Source organism: Balearica regulorum, chromosome 3, assembly GCF_011004875.1.
Source record: "Balearica regulorum gibbericeps isolate bBalReg1 chromosome 3, bBalReg1.pri, whole genome shotgun sequence".
Taxonomy (NCBI): Eukaryota; Metazoa; Chordata; class Aves; order Gruiformes; family Gruidae; genus Balearica; species Balearica regulorum.
The window spans coordinates 49,426,474-49,440,667 of NC_046186.1; the positions used below are offsets into that span (position 1 = coordinate 49,426,474).

The 14,194-nt window shown below is 43.0% G+C and overlaps 1 protein-coding gene across 3 annotated transcripts in view; it reads left to right on the top strand.

Moving 5' to 3' along the window:
- PRDM1 (PR/SET domain 1) overlaps window positions 1–14,194 on the top strand; it is a 103,744-nt gene that overhangs the window by 62,392 nt on the left and 27,158 nt on the right. The window contains exon 1 of one of the 3 annotated variants that reach the window (XM_075747809.1): window positions 3,935–3,955. The exons of the other annotated variants lie outside the window; for them this stretch is intronic. The gene's annotated coding sequence lies outside the window, so the exon portion shown is untranslated. Of the gene's footprint in view, window positions 1–3,934; window positions 3,956–14,194 lie in introns of those variants that run through there. 3 annotated transcript variants of the gene reach the window in all.

Sequence of the window (14,194 nt, forward strand, 5' to 3'; positions counted from 1 at the left end):
ATAAGTCCAGATGACAGCATATAAAAGTCAAATGACAGAGCAATTCATGGGTTATTGTTGCAAAACTAACCTTTCAAATGAGGTCCTAAAATGCTCTGTGGTTGGAGTTTCACTTAAGGAATTTAGTTTTAAGCCACTTTCTCCAAGTTTAAATCTGTCTACAGAAAACTTCAAAAACTTTTTTTTTTTTTTTTTTAAAGAGAGGAAGAAAAATAGGATGTTTTTCTTCTGCTTTAAAGTGAATGCTTTTGAAACATATCACCCCATACCTGACTGGAGTAAAAAAAAAAAAATTACCTTCAGAAACTGGGCATCAGTTTTCTTCGACAGAACAAAAGCCACCGTGCCAACACTTAGAAATTCAACACATCAGCTGTTCTTATAGCTCATACTTTATTCTCTGCATCAAAGCTCTGGTGGGGGGGGAGAAAAAACAGAGAGTGAGAGAGCGAAAGAGTCAAGCTCTTCAGAGCCTCTAATGACGCGTGCCAAACACGTGGAAGGTAAATCCCCTAATTCAGTCTATTCTTTCAGCATTCCCTGGCGGGTGGCCAAGCTAAATATTTCTGCCGGATAAAAAATGCACCCTCCTATGCGGCACTTTCTTAACAGGATGGCTCTCCAGCTTTAGCGGAGGGGGTTTCTCGGGGGGAAAGCCAACATGTGTGTTCTCTTATCTATTTATTTATTTTATTAAAAAGGGGCTTTATGGGCTGTGATTGGATTAACTTGGTGAACCCTGGAGGAAGAGGAAAAACAAATTGGGAAGCTGGTTTAGCACCCCCACCTTTTTGTCATCTTCTTTTGGGATTTCCTGGCTGGCTGCCACCTTGAGCCTGTTGAATGTTCTTTAGATCAATCAATTAAAAAGGCTTTAATATTTGGGTGATTGGAACGCAACATATGGGCTGCTGGTGCGGATGTCATGTGGTGCATGGAGTTAATTGAAATGATTAATAGAGGTGTTAGTTTCTTCAAGACTAATTGAAGAAAGAATATAATTGGAAGCATGGACTAACCATTATTGTTGACTTTTTTTAAACATATTGTGTCCCTTAAACACTTTTACATGTTTATAAGCATGCAGATAGATTTTGTTTAGATTTCTTTGACACGGGGATTTGCAAAATCACATCTACTGTACATCCAAAAGTCAAATCTATTTTAATGTAAATTAACCTGAAAAAATACTTCCATGTGTCTCATCTGTTTCAGTAACCAGCACATACACTGAATTTCTGGTACCTGTCTGTCTTTAGATCCTCGCTAGACTTACACCAGTTTACCCAGCCTCACTGTTATCTGTGTGGTTACAGCTTCCATCCTCAGAATGTGATCATCAGCCTCCAAAGGTCTGTTAGGGCACTCGTCTCTGTGCGCAGTGGGTTGTGATAATTTACGCTCTTGTGGTGTCCTAGCACACTGCAAACGTGCCAGGTATTTCAGGGAAATAGCATCTTGATCATTCTGCCCCATGCCTTGTCAGCTTGACCATATTTCAATGGGATCCAGCTATTTATACGTAGGATTGCAAAAGCCTGGCGCTGACAGTCAGAAATAAATGTGAAATGAGAGAAATTCAGAGGATTTAACTGAGATCAGATCTTTTGGCGTCTCCACTTTCTTTAAGAATAATACATACTTTTTTCAGTAGTAGTAGTCATCTGTGAATTCTTACCAAAATTGCTAAGCTCTTGCAAAATACAAAGCGTAAGCCATGAACTGGCTGCAGAGGACATCTGGCAGCAAGGAGAGGGTACAAAGGATGTGTCTTCTGACAGTCATCTCGCTGCGCAGGGTAGCTCTCAGGTTAGAAACGGGGAAACAGAGAAAACATGACAATCTCTCGTCTGTAGTTAGCAAGCACGGGCTGGCCGCCTGAGCGCCGGGCGAGGAGGAGCAGTGTTGCGTCCTGCTCGCTGCTGGGCTGTGGTTACGAGTGCCGTAGCAAACTTTCAGCTGGGGATTTCTTAAGACTGAAGATCGTGGCTTAAATAACTTGTGAATCTGCTAGAGGGCAAGCGGTTACCTTTGGGAGGAGAAAATCAGGCAAGATGGTAACGGAGTGTTGATCCAAAAGGTAAGTCAGTTCGGATTTAGGACAGATAAGCTACATTTTGAAGTGCTGTATTTTCACACCAGCCTTCTTTTTGCCTACTTTTGGTAATAGAGGAAAGGCTTATGCATAATTTTAATGTTCTGGAAGAGAAGTATCTTTCTGGAAAGGACATACAGATTTTCTCTATTGTTTTCCTTTGGACATGTGGCGCAGCTTATGTATTTGTGCATGATTTTCAGTAGTCAGAAAGTTTATTCTGAAGCCCAGAATAAACTGAATAGAGAAGTGATAGTTAAGTTTAGAGGGGGTTTGTTGTTGGCTTAGAAGAAAAGAGTATAGGATGGTTTTAATATTTTAGAGTCTTCCCACACAGATTTCCAGTGATGCTTTGAAGGCAACTGTGCGTCTGCAAAGACTTTGAGCCTCCCCGGAAGATGTGGCCTGTCTTGTGTACAGATCTGAGCAAAGCGTTTGTAGAAAGGAAGTGGCTGTCCTGTACTGGGGGCTGAGAGGAAGGGAAGACATTAGGTCTGATTGCAAGCTTCCCTTACTCCCTGTTGCCTGATCTGTGTGCACGTAGTGCTAATAATTTTAGATGAGGAGTGTGCCAGGACAGACTGGTGCAAATTAATCTTTAAAAAAATTTTTTTTTGTTTTTATTATTATTATTTGGTGATGAGATTACTCACTTAAGGATCTTGTTTTATTACAGCAAACTACTGCAATTAGATAGTCACTTGTTTATTTCTTTAATCTTAACAGCAATGAAAAATAGTAGCATCAGCATTTTTGTTGTCTCCATTGCCCTTTAGGATTTAGTATATGAAAAGGAGCACATATGTAAACTTGTTGGACCAGGAGCATCCTCTCAGTCTTTATCAAGCCTTGCTATGTTGTATAATTAATATAATTCTAGTGCATTGGCCCAGGTGACTGAAAGTGGAATAGAAGACCAAGGAAATAGGGTTTAAATCTATGCACATGCTTTGTATGTGATTTGTGTGTGATGATAATATTCTCATTCTCATACATAAGAGAATGTTCAATAACATCCCCCTAAAATTAATCTCAGGAATCTGATCTCTAATATAAGCAGGGCTGGTAGCATCATCTGTTGCTAAGACAGACCATTTGCATTAGGTGATCCCACTTTTAGGTGCTCATAAATCTACTAAATTCTGAATGTGTGACTCAGTTTCTTCTTACATTTTACTTTCCTCAGGCTGTATTTTTCCCCAAAATCTATTCTGCTATTTCCAAGAACTTGGCTATGTCAAAAATTATGTTGCTAACATTAAGAGTGTGATGACTTTTCTTTTCAAAAGTAATCTCCACCATGACAGCCCCCATTTTTTGGAGCAGAAGTTCAAATGACAGGTTCAGTGGCCTGGGGAAGCACAGTGTAAGTGGCAGGGGAGGGTGGTGGCTGTTGTTGTCAGGGATGCTGGAATACCGTCCCTCTGCTGGGAGCACTTCCCGGTTCCTCGATCTGCACACGTGCTTCACTTACATCGAGTCTCTGTTGGAGCAAGACCAGGACACACACCAGTCCCATCCCCAGCTCCATCCCTGACTCCCACTCCCAGGAGAATTGCTTTTGAGCTAGAAGCCAACCTAGACGACTGTCAGAGCAGCCCCCCAGGAGCTGTAGGAGGGCATCACAGCTCGCTTCAATGTGCGAATGCTGTTGGGTCTAGCACTGAGTGCCCGAACTGAGAGCAGAAAAGCGCATGTTTGGTGCATGCTTACTGCAAACCATCCTGAGGCCAGAAAGTCATCAAAAGGAGCTGTTTTTAAAAGCCTGTGGAGAAGAGCTGAACCTGGAGGGGATTATGCAGGAGGAAAGACTGCGCCTGGAGATCAGCAGTGTCAGGGAGGAGGGAAACTGAGAGTAAGGTTGGTACGAGTCCGAGGGATTTATCTTTATGGGTTATTGTAGACGAAGACGAGCAAGCTCGGTGTTAAAAGCGGGTGGGATGTAAGCCAGCTCTGATCCAAAAGCTGCCTGACTGCATTAGCATGGTGCTAAGCCCAAGCTAATATATCCGGCTTCTCACCAGGGCTTATTAGCTCGGGCTCAGTGCCATACTAACATAGTCACAGGACTTCGAGTTGGCTTGACACCATGTCTGCTCAACGTGTGAACTGAGCTCACCGCTACGTGACTGCAGAGGAGCACCAGGAGATGCCTGGAGACTTGACTACACCACGCTGCTGTTCAGGCTGTGGAGGCCAGGCCTGCTTGTCAGTGGGAAGGGGGACGTGGGGATGGAGAGTGTACCATGTTTGCTCAGATCAGGAGGGGAAAGAAGCGGAGGAACCAGGAGGGACTGAAACTGGCTTGATGAGAAGACCTGGCACAAAGAGCCTGGGTGTGGGAGAGGAAAATGGGAGTGACTGGAAAGGGAAACTACAAGAGGGGTCAGGAGGAACAAGGTGAGGACTTGCTGGGCAAGGAAACCGATCAGAATTCTGAGGCAAGGTCTGGAGGAGGAGATAGGAAGAGAGGAGAGGAACAAACTCAACACTAAACCTGGCATGAAACCAAGATGCCTGAAAGCAGTCATTCCTCTGCTTTCCCCAGGTTTTCCCACCTGGGAAAACCCACCAGCAAAAGTGTCCTATCCCTTCCAGTGCTTATGCTAACCTTGCCAAAAACAACCGTATGGTTGTTCTGAGCCTCTGCCTTCCCTGCCGAGGTCTGTCTGTGGCAGATCAGCATATCCCAGCTCTGCTGATGATCCATGTGGGCGTTGGTGTGATGCCAGGTCATGGGATCTCTGCTTTTTCTATTTGTAGTTTCAAAAAACTGTTGAAGAACATTACTAAAATTGCAAACTCAAGTTCTCCAGAGTTTAGGTTGTTTGCCTAACCCCAATTTGATCCTCTTATGCATTATGATACAGTCTTTAATTACTCATTTAATTACTGTTTTTTCTACTGGTTACTTGCCTCATTCAGGCATCAGGCAAGCTTGCTAGGGGAGATAAATTGGGGTGGTGTAATAAAATGTTATCTTTAAGACACCTCTTCCCCCCATCTCATTCACTGCAGCGTGAGGAAGTAAAACAGCCATGGTAAGAAGAAGCATTGCTCTTCTCAGGGCAGGTGAGCTCTGCTCTCAGGAACCAGGTATTATTTCTGCTCATGATTCTGAATAAGATTCATGCCACATCTCCTCAACAAAGCCTCTTGCAGGTGGTTGTTAATTTTGACATCTTCCGGGTGCCTGATGTGAAGCCCTTCAAAATACAGAGCCATCGCAAATGCCAGGAAGAGAACTGCTTTGAACATAGAAAGTAATATGCCGTGCTGAGTAAATCGGCTGCTCTACATTGCAAAATTAATGTACACTTTTGATGTTAATGTCATTGTGTCTCCATACCCCTTCTGCAGAGCGAGAATAGCAATAATACCTTCATCAGCATATGGGGGAGGTATTGTGAAAATCAAATTAGTCATTATTTGATATTTGTGAGGCATTCAAGTGCTGCTGTTGTGATGAGCAAAGTGGAAAAATAGAAGACAAAATTGGTTTGTCTTCCATTTGAATGAGCTGTGGTAATAGTAAGGCCTTTCAAGGAGAAAGAAGAGAGAAAAAATGTGGGAAAATGACTTTTTTTAGCCATCCCTCTTCTTTCTAAACGCTGAACAAGGAAGAGATCTGGTGGAAAAAAAGATGGTGCATCGTATGCCAGGTGTGCAAAACTGAGTGTCCGTATGCAACTCTATACCTGGCATCTCCTACCATTTGAAAGAGGGACTGATTTTGCACTGTAATAGTCTCCATTTACTGCTATTTTGGAGCATTTGTCCCAGCTTTTTATGTGAGGCTGTTGTCTTGCAAATCTGATGGTTCACTGTAAGTTTTTACAGAACTTTGACTCAGCTTCAGGGAAGGAGGAATGAAGAAGCAGAAGAGTGAACTTCTGGAAGCTGAAACCCTCCTTTCCCTGTGTTTGAGCAATCTGCGCTCTTATGAAACCTCTTGAAATCTCATTTGCTGATGTCTTTTTGACCCCCAAAATTATTCTTGTGCAAATGATGACACCCAGCAGAGATGAAATCATGGACTTGGGAAAACATATCTAGCTTATCAGAAACTGCAGGATTCCAACAATACACTAGCAACACCAGCCTTTCTTTTCTCTTTCTTTCTTTCTTTCTTTCATTCATTCATTTTTTTAAATCGTTTATGGTTAGTTGGCAGATGGTATTGTGAATCAGGTTATACGTATCTGAGGGAGCAGAATGTTTTTTCAGTTCGTATGAACCTGAATCCATGTCACGTACCAAACTGGTTTTATTCTCTCCTCTTCTGCTCATGAATTTTCTGTGTGCTTATGATTTTGATATGTTTACTAATTTCATGTTGACAGTTTTAATTACACAGTCCCAGAGTGTATAAACAGAACAAGAACTGGATATGTTTTCCAACTGAATTCAGGCTGTGTGTAAATTTTCTGTGTGGGTTGGACCCATAGCTGACTGAAATCAAAGGACGTCAAAGTTTCTTCACTGATCACCTGAAATCAGTTAGTCCTCAATTGTTGTTTTTTTGATGGTTCTGACACTAAATTTCTTTGATCTCATTGCTGAAGGAAAATGATCTGAAAGTGGATGGACAAACATCAGAAAAACGTTGAGGCTTTGGTCTCCTATATCATGCCATTAGACACCAGGCAGGGCAAAAGGAACAATTATAATCTATTTATTTGTGGATGTCTGTAAAGCCAGACGATGCATTTAAACTTGATTCTACATCGTAGATTTTTAGAATCACAAAGTAATTCCAAAAAGAAAAATATGCTTCTATGGAGTTTGCTGTGCATAGGAGGAGGGAGCTGCCCTCTAATAAACTAGCAAAAAACCAAAATAGTCTTGTTGGTCCAAAAGCAACAATTTTGAGTTCGGCTGTTCAGACGTGAGTTTTGGGTTTTGTGCTTTAAATTAAAGGCGTGGCTGAGTGTTCATTATCCCTATGATAAAAGCAGTAAAAATAGGTGCAAAATGGCTCTTGCGCAATGTTGTAATTTACCTTTATTTTAAACTGGCTTACACATCTTAATACATTATGACAATCAGAATTATCAGGCCACCAGGCAGAGAGGAGTTTGTTTTGTTAATTGCTCTTGTTAAGCCTAATTACAGAACGGGGTGGAGTGGATGCGAGGGGAGGGAGGAATCTGCTAGCAAGAGGAAATTCTAAAATCCTCGGAGCGGTTCCAGGCAGTGCGTGTAGGGGAGCGAGAGCGCGGGTGTGGTGTGTGTGTACGGGTGTGTGAGTGTGTGTAAGGGTGTGAGAGTGACGGACTTTCCATATGGACTAAAATCCTGAGATGCATGAGCTGGAGGTGGGGAACCTGTGCTGTGTGGACACATGAAGGTACAGCTGAACAAAGAAATGTGCTGTATTTTGCTTTATGAATTAATGCCTTTCTCTCTTTTTTGGGTGGCATGATGCGGATTACTTAATTTGCTGTTAATTTTTTAATTTTGTGCTGGGTTGAGTGTTAGAAGGATTTCCTGATCTGACGTTCTATCCTTTGATATTATGGGGTTGCAGACACAAGGTGCGTGTCCGTACGTAGCTGTGGGTTGGTATCCTAGATCCCTTTGAACCTTTTTCCTTCTTCCCAGTGATTGCAGTGGAGTAGTGCTGCCCACAAACTGTGTTAGTTGTTTAGACTTTCCAATGGAAAGCGTACATCCAAAGAGCCCTCCTGCCCTGCATTATTCCAGTTTGTTTGTGTGCCCCACATTACGCTGCGGGCGACTTACTGTGCCTGACCTGCATTGTCAGCCCCCTCCATTGCCTCCGGAGCCTCCGGGACGGAAGTTTCTGATAAGGCAGTTTTGAGCAAGCCAGACATAAAGCAAACGATTCTATAACAAATCTGTGCTCTTCTCCGGGGTATGTTACCTGACTTGTTTGCTGCCAAGGTGGTTTTATTGTTTTGGCTACTGGGTGGAGGGAGGAGACTAGAACAGCAGAGGAGTCACGCTTTTGTTTTGCTTAATTACAATGTACGTTTTTAATAAAACCTTTTAGCGCCGTGAATTAAATGGCATTGCAATCCTGCACAGGAAGAAAAATGCTACTGCTGTTGTAGCTGACAGCTGAGTGGTTAGATGGCCAGTGTGGCTCTGAGGCTCAGAAGCCTTTTCTTTGCTGGCTGGAGATACTGCTGGGTAAATGTGTTTACTTTTTCCTTAGTATTTATTCTAGTTAATGTGTCGCACTAGATAAATCTACTTCCTGAGTCCATCTTTCAGCTTGCTTTCTTCCCTCCCAATTGACAAATGGTTTGAGTTTGACACCATTTTATCAGTTGAGCCCCTGCTGGGTGCTGCATGCCTACTTGTTTCTGCTTTATCGTGAAAAGTGAATTATCTGCAATATTTTGTTACCATCTAACTAGCAGTTGGCAGGCTTTCCTATATGATCTGATTTAGATTTCAGCAAGGGGAGGCTGTTGTTCTGCAAAGCCCTGTTGTTGCTTTCCAGGAAAACAAAAGATCCCAGAGCTTTCTGCACCACAATCTGCTGCTGTCCCACTTTCAAGGAGGTGTTTTGTTTGTTGCGGCAGCTTCCTATCTTAAAATGATAAATTGAGCAGACATGTGTGCTGTTTTAAACCTCTGTCTCCGGGGCTTTGTGTTCACTTAGGATAAAATACATTATTTTGTGGTAGGCTGTGGTGTGATTTACACTTGGTTTAAAGATTACAAAGCAAAAGGGAAAGCATCAACATCTTTAGCAGTGGTAGTTTGATGAGGAATAGCTGTCACAAGAACTCTACTGACTTACCTCAAGTGGGTAGCAAATGCATTAGGGATTCATTAATATTAATAGTAGAATAGACATTTCCTGCATTCATTTGACATCTTCCACACTCTTTTTTTTTCCCCTTTGCTTTTTTTTTTTTTTTTAAGAGCAACTTGGAGTGCAGTTTTAACACTTATTCAAGTTAATACAAGGACGATAAGCTAAAGTTAAACAGAAGGAGACCCCTGAGTGTGTGGGGTCGGTCTCTAGGAGTCCTGGAATTTGGTGCTGTGCTTTAAAGATTGTGGTAAACTCCTGGGTGAGGCTTTCAGGGCAGTTTGCAAAACGGTCCGCTAGGTACGATTGTAACCAGAAGAAACTGTTGTCAGAAGAAATTGTTATATGAGGGTGATGGGAAGGTCACTGTCAAAATGGCATGTACGGGTTAATAACTTTGTAGATTTCTGAAGTGGACACAGTAGTGGCTTGTTCGTGTACTGGTGAAAAAAAAAGAAAATCCAAACCATTCTTCAGTCTTCAAATATTTTGTGAGGTTGGCTGAACAGTGTAGTTTGAAAAATAAATGTATGCAAGGTAATTTTTACTTGTTTTCTCTTTTAAGTCTTGTGATGCATATTTTGATACTTGTGCTCTGTCACCACTAGGCTTCCAAGCTTTCTTCAAACAAAAAAAAATCGAGAAAACCAACAAATATCTTTGAGACATAAAATAAAACCAAGAATGTTGTCAGCACCAGGAGGGAACATGTAATTGCATTTCAGCGTCCTGCACATCACATCACAATTTCACCCACTGAGCCCTTTAACTAGGAGAACTCATTGTAGGATAGTGAGGCAAGGGGCTTGCTTTTTATAGAAAACACAGCTAAGAGTTGCAGTCTATAAAACGTCAAAAAAAAAAAAAAAAGATAAGCCCCCACCAAAGCACCTAGTCTGGCAAGACTAGTGATGCAGCAGCTACAAATGCAGAAGCACACAGGGGTTTGGCAGCTCTTACTGATAGGGCAATTTGAATTGCCAGTGTGCGTCTGCTCTACTTGTTGAGCCTAATGAAAAGTAGAGTTTAATCACTGGTGTGCCAAATTGACCATGATTAGCTGTTATTGCAGATTAGTGCATTGTCTGGGGCTCCAGAATTATTGATCCGGGTGCTGTGCTCTGGTGTTTTCTGTGCCCTCTATCGTAACCTCTTCTTAATGCTTAGGGGAGGGAAGCAGGAGAGGAGAGTAGGAGGGAAGAAGTCCAGATGGGAAGAAAACAGGTCCTGAAAAGACCACATAGGAACTAGGTCAGGTACTCTGGAGATTAAAGAAGCATGCTTCATCCCTGGACGCAGGAGGCAGGGACAAGTAGCATACAATTACGAGGAATTAGAACGGCAACAAGTAGTGCAGATTTATCAGCTTTAATTGTCTATTGTCAGGACAGAGCCCTTCTTGTAGATCAGGCGCTGCCAATGCTTTAATACCTCTAATGGACTCTCTATTGTGGGATTATCTCTCCTAAGGACAATGTCTTTCTTAAAACTAGTTGTTTTGGGAAAGGGGGGGGGGGGGGGGGGCGGGGAAGAAGGGGGGGGAAAGAAGTAGCTGCAGCCCTCGGTTTTTTTCTCTCTAGTTTCTCTGGTTTGTCACATTCTGCAGGAAGTAGCTGAGAGCCCAGTGTTGCTCTTCTGTCAGCAGCGCTATTCCTTCAGGGGGACTGATAGATACCTATTGAACATTAACCCCCTTTGCTCCACCTTCCCCAACGAGCTCCTCCAGAAACAATAGCTGGTTGATAAAGAGCAGATAAGCAAGGACACCCGGCTTAAGAATCTCTCTGCTATCTTTATTTTAAAAGCTTTCCTGGGTTTTGCAAAGTAAACATTACAACATTTAAAGAAGGATAAGGTGTCAACTATTTAATGAGAAGTTGTGTTTAATAGCAGAGGAATTCTTCCCTCCCCCAGCCAACACACAGGTATGAAAAGACTGTTATTTCACCACCGTGAGGTAGGAAAGGTGGAGAAATGACAACTGTACTCTTAAAAAGCTTAAAAAGTGGTCCTTCAGCCCACCTCTGCCAGATTCCCTAATTGGCTCTAAACCCACAGTCACTATTTCGAATCCCTTGGTCCTAGATGCACGGTAGTCGTGTTGCTGGATCTGTGATAATCTGTGGGTAAATATTTTTGTTTCCACCATATGCGCTTTGTCATGGTGCGTAGCTGTTGTTTTTGTTAATCTGTTTTGAAACGCGCTCTGTGGCCAGTTCTTTGTCTGAGAAGAGTGGTGTGGTTCCACCCATGGATCTCACCCTCTTTCTGCTTGTGTTCATCAGCTCCACGAGACTGGGCAGCCTGGAGAGTATCTGAAATGAAAACTGAACTGTGAAGGAACAGAGTCCGAAGTTTCACTGTGGTTCACATCACTATGACTTATTAGGCAGGTTGAGGAGAGAAGACCCCCAAAAAGTGTCGTGACCACCAAGTTGGGAAGAGACATGAAAGTTGAATTAATGCAATTAATTCTGAGGTGGCTTCATTATTTCAGATTGTTGTGAGCTTGTTGCGGGGCTCATGTCTTTGAAATAGTCACAGGAGTGAGCCTTCTAATATATATATATACCATCCCATCCCTCCTTCATAACAATCTGGAAATCAGCCTGTTTTAAAGGATAATTTCCCGAAACACACTCTTTTTTTAGTGCTCTGTCACTAGTAAGGTTGCAAAGTGGTTGGAATGGGTTGGCCTGTTTTCATTCATTTTTCCTCAGATTTAGTTGCCGTGGACAGAATATTCAAAAGTCTGTGTTTGGGATGTGGAAGGTTGATTTTTATACAGAGGTTTTCTTGTCCGGTATAAACTTGGGTTGGTAGAAACATGCAAAGATGACACAAGCATTGTTGTATGGGCTCCTGGCTATCGTCCCTGCCTTTCCCAAGACCACCATCGCTCAGAAGCGTGATGGGGAGGCTGATGGTAACCAAGAGGGGAACATCTGTGTTCTTTGCTGTGAGGCATTTCCCCTTTTGTAAAGGTCAAGGAGATGGCTCCTTACGTTTAGTCCAGACCCTGAAGTCTGCTGCCTTTTCCCACAATGAAAAAAAAAAAAGAAGAGCGGTGACAAAGCTGCTGCTGCTGCTTTCTCAATACCTTCACCCCAGCTTGCTTCCTGGGAAACAAGAATCAGTGGCTTGGGACTGTTTTGCCTTTGCTGCTCAGCGAAGAGAAGCCCAACTTCTCACAGTGACTTGCCCTCCTGATAGCAGGCCCAGACAGCCTTGGCTCCTTCTTCTCAAACTCGAGCCTCAACAAGAGGAAACAGCTGAAGCTTAGTTCTCGCTTCTGAGTACTGTAAGAATGTTTTTTCCATTGGAGGTGGGTTGTTTTGGCTTATTCATAAGTCATCTGAGCAGTATTTGAATAAGGCCTAACTGGAAACAAAAAGGGATATGGTATTTTTGTTTGACTCCTTTTTTCTCTTTTTAAGGAAAATTTCTTGAGAGGCTAAACCAACAGAAATCAAAAGAGATGTTAAGGCTTGTGCTAGGCAGTAGCTGAGAGTGCAGCCAAAAGATCTGCTCTTGGTATGCACAGTCAAGACGAAAAAAAAACCCGTAAAGGCATTTGGAAGCGCTACAAGGCAATGACCAGGGTGCTCTGTAATTAAAGGCAGTCCCTGAAAGCTGCATGTGCTAATTCAAAAGCCTCCTGGCTACAACATACACCACCCCAAATGCCCTTGCAAAAACCTTCATGTAGATTCAAGTGCAATTTTAATTTCTCTCCTTATAGGCAATACCATGCTGAAGTTGTCGAGGGCATACAAAGCCTCTGAGATCGTATCTGAAGCCTATAGGCTGTGTTTTGCAAAGGTCAGGCCAGTCTGTGAGAAGAAGGCTGTAACTTTTCCTGTTGCACAGTCACTGCAACGTGTGCTTGGTCTCTCTCCCTTGAATCTGACGGCAGCCACATTTTCAGAAACGTGCCCCCAAGACACGAGTGTATCTCAGCAGAACTTGAAAGCAAGTTCTTCTTTGAGTTTGATTTCTCAGTTGGCTTTTAAAAGATGTGCAGTCGTGCAACTACATCATGTACCTTCTCCGAGTAATGACCACAACTGGTCCCCAAATGTTTACCAGCACAAGGATGCCTACATGCAGGAAGTGGGAAATGGGGGTGGGTCTGGTAGTTACTCTTGATGTGGTCAATCTGCCACTGACCTTGTTTGGGTAAGGGGAAGGGGAGGATGTGAAAATGAGACTCTGCTTTAATCTCTCGTGTGCATTTTATCTCCCCTCCAACTTTCTAAAGAAGTTTCATCTATTAGAGCCAGCTCCCTTCCCTCCTTCTTCCCCTTACAATTACAGCTCTCACAGGCGCAAGGGAGAACAGCAGCGGCAGCAGCTGAGGCTGAGTCGCGCAGGCTTGTTGTTGAGCTGAAGTGGTGATAGCATCAAAGGAAATGGATGGGGATTTCTGAGATCAGAGCTGTTAGGGCCATTCATGATTTGTTGCCAGGCTGAAAGCTGCTGCAGAGAGAGCTGCCTGAGAAATGCTGATTAATACGGTAATTGAGGTTTTCTATGAGCGAGAAGGAAAAAATGAAAATATGACTAAAAATGTTCTTTTTGAAATGAACAACATTTTGAGATTGCACATTCCAGACAATAGCGGCTACTGGTATGAAAGATTTCTATAAAAGAGCAGAAAACTGCTGGTTGAACAGGGCGTCTTTTTATGTTTCTCTATTAAGGAGGAAGGTCAGAAGGTCAGTCTATATATTTCTTTAATGGCAGAGTTTCCTTTGTGATTCTTACTTTAGCACACATTCTTAACAATTTGTTTCTGTCTCTTCTTTCTTGATAAACTTAGTTTTATTCCAGATCAGGCACCATTAGGCTAGACCTGCATGTCAGTGACATCCCTTCTGCGCTACGGTAGTTCTGGGCTCAGCTTCCCTGAGACACCTGGAGCTAATTTCAGGATAGCCTCAGAGTGTGCCATGGAGTTATTTGAAGTCTGTAGGCTTCACAGGCTGTACTCGCCCCCCCCAGGCTCCAGGGGAAGAGCCGCACTGACCTGGAATATTGGCATCCTCCTGTTGTCCTGAGGAATATTTCACTTCATCTGGTCTGATCTAATCTCTGCTGCTGCTGCTGCTGCTGCTTCTTCTCCAGCCCAAAAGCATTCTCAGTTCCTTGAAAGGCAGATTTGCTTTTCTCCTGCTCTCCTTCACATTAAGAAGATCAGCCCCTGAAGGAAACACATCAACCCCTCTTTTTCTTGCCCTCCCCCCCCCACCCCCCTCTTTTTTTTTTTTTTTTTTTCTTTCAAGCTAACAGGGAAGTGAAAAGCTCTG